Genomic DNA, 9282 nt, shown 5'->3' on the forward strand with positions numbered 1-9282 from the left:
GCAGAGGTGAGAAAAGGAAGCAAATCCATCTTCCATTCCTTTGATATCCAATTTGAATTCATTACATTCATCAGTTTAATATCAGATCCTCCCCTGGTTGGTGCAGTGGTAGGGAGCAGAAGCACTGTTCAGTGATCCCTACACTGTAGACTTTCTGCTGTCTAGAGGGGCATCCTTCACAATAGGCTGTAGCAAAAATGAAGGGGGAGGGGGTTACTTCATTTGTCTACTGAGCAGAAGTAGCTCTAACTCACTACTCACTGCTATCTGCTGACAGTCGCTTACTCTGTGAATGGTTTAGGACTAGACACGCCCTTAAGCTGCAGATGTGATGCATGAGCTTGCAAGACAAGCCTTTTCCTGCAGCCATATAAGGAGAGCAGCAGCCATTAGCTAAGAAGCAGGAAGTCACATCCTCACATTCTATCTAAATGACATTAAAAACAATGTAATATGTAGCTGTTAAGAAGGCAATAGCCACCATCACCAGATAAAGAAACAGTTCTTAAGATGGTTAAAGAAAACTTTGATAGAATCCTGTCTGGCAGGAAATCACTTATCAACAGTTGTGGTTGTGAAATCCCTACTTCTTTATTGTTTTGTCTTTATGGTCCCCACTTCTCTATTTTTCATCTGTATTGTCTCTGGTTCTTTTAATTATTTCTGTCTGTTACATAACTAATTTTGCTAGGTGTGAAATCAACTATGGTGGTGGGATATGATTGGCTAAATAATTGTTTTACAATATGTTAGGATTGGTTAGAAAATTGTTTAGTAATATTTTAATAAAATGATTGGTTACGGGACAACTAAGCAGGACTCAAGTTTCACAATATAAACTGGGGTCCAAAAGGCCGCCTCACTACATGCCACAGCAAATGACAGTTCTGGGCTCAGTTCAGGCAGGGGCTGAGCAACCAGTTCAGTATATTAAGCCCAAGCTCTGGGTCAGGGCGGGGCAACAAACAACAGTTCAGGGCTCAGACTCTCAGGCAGGGACTGAGCAAACAGTTCAGTAAGGTAAGCCCAGGCTCCTGGGCCTGAGCGTTGGGCGAGATTGCCACCCGGGAGTGGGGTGGCAGGGGGAACGCAGGCCCGCCCACTCCTCTGTGTCCCAGCCTGGGGCCCTAACAGCAGCAGGTAGCCCGCTGTGTCAGTGGGGATCCTGGCCACAACACACTGACATTGGCTCTGAGTGTGCTGCAGCCAGACTAGGGTCGGCTGCCCCCGGGCTACTTCCAGACTCCCCCTCGGGGCCTACTTGGATCCTGGGGTCATCCTCCACAGGGTCCAGGTGCATGGGTTCATCACGGCCGGGGCTGAGTGGTAGGTCCGGCAATGCCTCCGGAAAGACAGCTGAGGGTAGCTCCAGCGGCTCCTCCGGGTAGCGGGCACGGGGGAGCTCAGGCCACTCTGGCCGGCTGCCCTGGGTCGCAGGAGTCTCCCAGTCCCAAGCTCCCTGAGGGACGTCAGCTCGCTCTGGCTGCTGCGGCTTAACTGAGCTCCGAGGGCCATATTTTATAGTTCCAGGTCAGCGCCTGACCCTTTGTGGGGCGGGCTCAGAGCTCTTTAGCTCCGCCTTGTCCAGCCTCCGGCTGGGCTCTTCCTCCTCTGGGGAGGCGGGGAGCCAGGCCGCCTTATTACAGTTCTCATAGACTCGTAGACTCATAGGTCAGAAGGGACCAATATGATCGTCTAGTCTGACCTCCTGCACAAGGCAGGCCACAAAACCCTACCCATACACATTTATAACAACCCCTAACCCATGACTGAGTTATTGAAATCCTCAAACTTGTGATTTGAAGACCTCAAGCTGCAGAGAATCCACCAGCAAGCGACCCATGCCCCACGCTGCAGAGGAAGGCGAAAAACCTCCAGGATCTCAACACCCTGCCAATCAATCACACTATGCAGCAGCTGGAGTCCCCAGATAAACTGATCATGACTGGCCAGCAGAAAAAGTTCCTCTGTCTTATTGGGAGTGCTGAGCATTGTATGCTCTCTGTGGATTCTGTTTTGGTAATTGTTAATAAATAGAGGTTAAGGATATTACTGTATAAGGCTCTTCCACTAGTAAAAGACCTTGCAGATCCACAGAGCCCTGAGTCCACAGGGAATGGGTGTTATACCTAGAGCCCTGAGCCCATGGAGGGGTGGAGCCCGGAGTCCACGGAGGGGTAAAGTTGGGTGCCTTAAACCCAGAACCCTAGGAACTGGGGAAGGGTGGGAGTGCCTAAATTAACAAGGTTATGCCTTGAGCTCACAGAAGGGTAAAGATGGGTGTGCTAGAGAGTGTGCAGGTAACAGGCTGACGTATTAACTCATCTGCTCGCCTAGATTCTGATCCAAAGCCCAATAAAATCAACTGAAAGATTCCCATTGACTCGAATGGGCTTTGGTCCCCTAGTTCTGCCTTGAGCTCTCAGACAGGATCCTGCCCTGCTGCTTATGGATGGGAAAAGGCCCCTACATCTTCTTTCTCACTTGTCCATCAGGCTAGGAGAGGTTTTGGGTCCTGATTCAGCAAAACACTTTAAGCACATGCTTAACTTCATCCCTGTTCATCAAAGTATTTAAGCATGTGCTTAAGTGGGATGTTTCCTTTTAATGTACATACTTGACTTTATGAAGCTACTGAGGCTTTGTCTATCTTCAAAGTTACACCAGTTTAATTAAATGTGTGATTTTAAAATGATTTATTTAAAGTGATTCAAAACCCTGTGTGGATACTCTTAATTTATTTTAAAACTGGTCTAAATCAATTCCTTACCAAGTTAAGCTAAAATACCAATATAAAGCAGCTTTAAATTGAATTAAGGGTAGCCACATGGGGTTTTGCACCAGTTTTACTTGTTTTTTTAAAATCAATTTAAGGTTAAACTGACGCAATGTTGAATATTGGCAAGACTAGCATTGTTATTAATTTTCACCTCTAGAAGCACTTGTGTTGGAAAGCATTTGAAATGGCAGCTGATTCACAAAACTGACTGCAGGCTCAGTGGGGATTCATCATCGCTTTCATTAGGTTTTATTATCATCACCTTCAATGGCACATTCGTTTATTACATCACTCTATAAGATGTTTAAACATTATATGACAAACAAATACTTCCTACCAGCTGGCTGTCTGGCTAACCTTTGTTCTGTGTAGTTTGTTTTGCCACTGTAGATTTTTGATGTGCACTTCTGCATGTGATCCAGGTGATGAGATCACATATAACTAATGTGTCCTTGACACATCTATTATTCTTTGTCTAATTTGATTCCACAGAGTTCTGACAAAGAAAGGCCACTACAGCAGACTTTGCTAGGGAAATGAATGTACACACAGACATCTGCAATTAATGGTGCTCTAGTATACTTGATGCACTATAAGTTCAGCATTTTATCAAGAAGATTGCTTAGATCTGTCTCTTTGAACACTAATTTAGGAATTTTGGCAAAGACCACATAGAGCAATATGTATAATTTATTATAGTAACAATGATTGATGAAACAACAAATACAAACAATCCTGCAGTGCTCAAAGAAAACAGAGGAACTCATGTATTGCTGTAGGATAGGTCTCATCTCAGTAGCATACAGGTAATATATTTTGAAAGAGAAATATGCATTGCAAAACTGTTCTCATAAGACCCTTTTATGGACTATTTCTTTCCCTCTCTTCCTTTATGTTTCTCCCTCTCTCTTTTTACATTCTTTTATTCTTTCATCATCTCTATTGTTTAAGTGAAACAAGAGAAAACAAATTTTTACACTAGGAAAAAAAGCACAAATTCTTCTCAGCTGCTATTAAAAAACGCTAGAACTCAACTGCCCTAGGTTCTTACTCACTTTCTGGAATACAAACAATGCATCTTACAAAACAATGTGAACAGCAATAATGTCACATGTAAATGTGGATTTATTCCAGGTTCTCTTTTTGCAGCAGGAAACCCCAGGCTTATCAAGTAGGGGCTTTGTTGCCAAGAGATAATTAAAATAGCATAAAGTGGTCATGTAGTTAATCTAGTAAGAGAAATGCATTTGTATTGTTGATTTTACTTAATAATTTATTTGTTGTGCTGTTGATTTGACTTGTGCAAAGATGGAAATAAACATAACTCAAGGGCTTGATCGTGGCTTTGATGAGTGCAGTATAGTACCTGCATGGAATAGAAAATAAAAGGCAGAACAGTGTTGTGCTACCTCAGAAGCAGACTGGGATATTGTGATTCAAGGAGTCACAGGCTTTGTCTACACTACACACCTTAAAGCGTCACAGCTGTACCGCTGCAGTTGTCCAGCTCTAAGATTTCCCGTGTAGCTGGTCTATGCCGGTGGAGGAGAGCTCTCCCGTTGGCATAATTAAACCACCCCTAACAAGAGGTGGTAGTTATGTTGGCAGGAGAGCATCTTCCACTGACATTGCGCTGTCCACACCGTCGCTTTAGTCAGTGAAATTTTGTCAGGGTGTGTTTTCACACCCCTGACCGACAAAAGTTTTACCGACAAAAGTACTAGTGTAGGCAAAGTCAAAACTTCCTTCATGGTTCCCCTACTGCTCCAAGAGGGAGGATATTTCTGAGCCCTGTACCTAGTGCAGTGTATGCTTCTCTGATGTGCCTTGTGTTGAGTCCTAAAGTGTTATAAATTTTAGAGAAGTGTATTCTTAAATTTCAATATTTCTACTTAGCAACAGTTACCAATTCTCATTGTAGCATATTTTTAAAAGCACCTACAAAATGTAGGGGTATAAATCCCAATGACTTTCAATGAAATCTTTGCTCCTCAATCAAGTAAAAAAATCTCCTCTATGATTATTTCTTAATGACCATCATTGTGTTCAGTCCTGGACTGGTGGGGGGTAGACAATGAGGCCCAATGGGTTTTTCTCCATGTTTAAAATTCATAACATGAAATGTTGTGTCAACTGTTGGAGTCAATTTCTGTGAATTAACTTCATCTGCAGTGTATGATACTGTGCTTCATTAAAATGCCATTTTTCTTGTCAATTTGCATCTAATTTACTATTTGAATCTAGGAGAATTTAGTCCTGTTTTTTGTTAACTAGATTAACTTTAAACACAGAGCTTAAATCATGTTGTTTTGGATCTTTCAGCAAGTCAAAGTGGCTGCCAATTCCCTAGAAATAAGCAAACTGACTGTTTCTTATAAAACATATTGTTTGAAATTTGCATTGGGGCATTTCCACATGTTTGTACATAGGCTTCACTTATGGCTCTGCTTTCTGTTCAGAAACTATAACATTGCTTCATTACTCCCTATGCATTGATCTCCAGCTTGATTTTAGTGTTTTAGCTAATTGGTTTCCCAGGAAGAAACAAAGTTGTTTAATATCTCCCTGCCATGTTCACTTAGCTCCTTGGGAACACCATTTAGGGTTTTCTAACTTCAAAGATAACTGGAAAAGTTAAAAAAAAAAATTAGGCTTGTGCTCTCTTTCCCTCTTGATGATGTATCAAAATTTTTAAAATAGATAGATTTAAAATATAAATATTTTTCTGCTTGATTTTTATTCATTAGCAATTCAGATACTACCTAGGTTGGAAGACTATGATGACTGGAGAACTTCTAAAATGGTGAAGTCACAAGTGATTTACAAGCAAAAATTGAGATGTAAAGAGGGTACAGAGTTAGAGTAAGACTGCTTAAAACAGTTGTTGTTTTTGTTCTGGACACCTATTTAACTTCAATTATTAATTAACATTTTGAAGAAAAGAAGCCTTTAGTAAACTTTCTCACCCATTCAGCAATGTCACAACAAACAATACCACTCCCCTCCCCTCCAACAAAGGCAGGGGGATCCAGACTTTATGTTCTTGATATTTCTAAGATTTAAAAAAAGGTAGAAAACAGCAGCTTTGAAATAATAATAATAAAAACACACTCAGGCCCTTCTTATACATCATAAAGAATCAAGAGGACAGAAGTTCAATTAAAAGTAAATCCTTTACAGGTTACCTTTAAATGTTTATGCAAAATGCCTTAGCACATAGGAATACAAGTGATGGAGGCCAGATAGTAGAGGGGACTTGTCCTATTTGAGAAATCTCTCAGAAGAATACAACATTGCTCTATTTGTAATTAACTGTCTGAGCAATTATAGATTTGCCCTATTGGTAAAATTTCCCCATCTGGTTAAACTCACTATGTATGTACCCTGCCTGTTCTATCCTCAAATCAAATCTGGAGCCTACTGCTGTATAAGCACTGCAGTGCTGCCAGATAAGCCAATTGGGAGCCTTCCAACAGTGAAGACGTCAGATCAGAAAAGCATCCCTATTCATCAATGATAGGTCTTCACTACAGAGCTAGCCCAGGTTATAGCCCAGGTGTTGCCTCTTAACCTCTTTGATCCACATAGAAAAACCTCTTACGTGGACTTGAGGGTGCTTTGAACTAGCAGGCGTAGCATAGCTGAAGGTACAGGCTTGAGCTCAGGCTGGTGTCCTGCATATTTTGCAGTGAAAATGCAGGCTAATCAAGTCCAGGTGCTGTTAATGCTTCAATCCTATTCCAGAATTTCACCTGGGATATACTTTCTTTCCAGTTCCTCCCCTCTGCATTTTAACCCATATTTGCCTGCTCCATTTCTGCTGCACTTCTACAGCATTTGAACAGAGAAGCTGGCCAAGAAATCCTTCTCTGTACTGCCGGTTAGCCAGAAGCTGATACCAGTCTTCTGGTACAGTTGTGGTGTGATATCAGCAAGACCCATTAGAGCACTTCTGCATAGGTGACCAGGATAGCACCACTGTGGACACAACCACCTGGGTCTGGCACAGGTGGGACTTTACAGTGGTGATGCTTCACCCATGGTAAGCTTTCCTGGACTGACTCTGCAGTGCAGGCATACACTAAAGGACTGAAGCACATGCTTAAAACCCACTGAAATCAAGTTAAGCATACTTTGCATAATAAGAACAGTGCTAAGCTGCTTTCAGATGGAGGACAGGGCCGCCCGGGGGTGGGGAGAAGTGGGGCAATTTGCCCCATGCCCCGCAGGGGCCCCCACGAGAGTTTTTCGGGGCCCCTGGAGTGGGGTCCTTCACTTGCTCCAGGGACCCCGGAAAACTCTTGCAGGGCCCAGGCCTCCGGAGCTTCTTCCGCTCTGGGTCTTTGGTGGTAACTTGGCTGCGGGGAGTCCTTCCACTCCAGGACCCACCGCCCAAGTGCCCCAAAGACCCGCGGTGGGGGGTCCTTCTAACCCAGGACCCGCCGTTGAAGAGCTGGGTCTTCAGTGGTAATTCTGCGGCGGGGACCCCCGCCGTGGGTCTTCGGGGCACTTCAGCAGTGGGTCCCAGAGCAGAATGACCCCCCTGCCGCTGAATTACCGCTGAAGCGGGGGCCCCCCGCCACCAAGGACTCCAGGCCCCCTGAATCCTCTGCGTGGCCCTGATGGAGGATGGGTTTTGTGTATCTTGAACATCACATGTGTTTTATGATTTTCTGCATAAAGTAAAATACTGTAAGACATTCAGAGTAAACAGTTTCTCCATCCAAACTGAAGACTCATTCCTACACACAGAAAGAGGTGTAACACATCGTGCTTTCCCCAGTGTACTATCGTGCTTCCCCTGTAACAATGCAACCTTAACACAATCTATCCCTTGATCTTTTTAGAGAGTTAGAATAAATGGATAAAAATATACTGTATTTAAAATAGCTTTGATCAACAAAGGGCACCTTTATGTTTTATTTATTTATTTTTGTCTGAGACAAAGATCCAAGAAGTCATAATTAATGAACTGTTCATTCAGAGAATTATAGGACTGGAAGAGACCTCAAGAGGTCATCTAATCCAATCCCCTGAACTCATGACAGGACTAAGTATTATCTAGACCATCCCTGACAGGTTGCTTTTTATTTTTTTGCTTTTAAACATCTCCAATGAGGGAGTTTCTACAACTTCCCTAGACAATTTATTCCAGTGCTTAACCACCCTGACAGGAAGTCTTTCCTAACATTCAGCCCTAAAGCACCCTTGCAGCAATTTAAGCCCATTGCTTCTTGTCCTATCCTCAGAGGCTAAGAACAATTTTTTTTTCCTACTCCTTGTAACAATCTTTTATGTACTTGAAAATTGTTCTCATGTCCCTCCTCAGTCTTCTCTTCTCCAGACTAAACAAACCTAATTTTTTTAATCGTCCCTCATAGGTCATGTTTTCTAGACCTTTAATCCTTTTAGTTGCTCTTCTCTGGACTTTCTCCAGTTTGTCCACATCTTTCCTGAAATGTGACGCCCAGAACTGGTTACAGTGCTCCAGCTGAGGTCTAATCAGCAAGGAATAGTTCAGAAGAATTACTTCTTGTGTCTTGCTTACAACAACTCCCAGAACGATGTTTGCTTTTTTCTCAACAGTGTTACACTGTTCATTCATATTTAGCTTGTTATGACCCCCAGATCCCTTTCTGCAGTACTCCTTCCTCGGCAGTCATTTCCCATGTATGTGTGCAACAGATTGTTCCTTCCTAAGTGGAGTACTTTACATTTGCCCTTATTGAATTTCATCCTATTTATTTCTCCAATTTGTCCAGATCATTTTGAATTTTAATCCCATCCTCCAAAGCACTTGCAACCCCTGCCAGCTTGGTATTGTCCACAAACTCAATGCCATTTTCTAAATCGTTGATGAAGATATTGAAAGAACAATACCCAGAACTGATCCCTGCAGGACCCCACTTGATATGCCTTCCAGCTTGACTGTGAACCACTGGTAACTGATTGGAAAACCGTTCCCAGAGAGAGTAGTTATGCACCCACCTTATAGTAGCTCCATCTATGTCAGTGCTTTTCAAACTAGGGCCGCCGCTTGTTCAGGGAAAGCCCTGGTGGGTCAGGCCAGTTTGTTTACCTGACACATCTGCAGGTTTGGCTGATTGCGGCTACCACTGGCCGCAGTTCACTGCTCCAGGCCAATGGGGGTTGCAGGAAGCGGTGCGGGCTGAGGGACATGCTGGCTGCCCTTCCTGCAGCCCTCATTGGCCTGGAGCTGTGAACCACGGCCAGTGGAAACTGCGATCGGCCAAACCTGCAGATGCAACAGGTAAACAAACTGGTCCAGCTTGCCAGGGGCTTTCCCTGAACAAGCTGCAGTCCTAGGCCTGGTCTACACTACGCGTTTAAATCAATTTAAAGAGCGTTAAATCGATTTAACGCTGTACCCGTCCACACTACAACGCCCTTTATATCGACATAAAGGGCTCTTTAAATCGATTTCTGTACTCCACCCCGACGAGAGGAGTAGCGCTAAATTTGATATTAACATATCGGATTAC

The sequence above is a fragment of the Chelonoidis abingdonii genome, chromosome 3 (assembly GCF_003597395.2).
Source record: "Chelonoidis abingdonii isolate Lonesome George chromosome 3, CheloAbing_2.0, whole genome shotgun sequence".
In the NCBI taxonomy this organism is placed as follows: domain Eukaryota; kingdom Metazoa; phylum Chordata; order Testudines; family Testudinidae; genus Chelonoidis; species Chelonoidis abingdonii.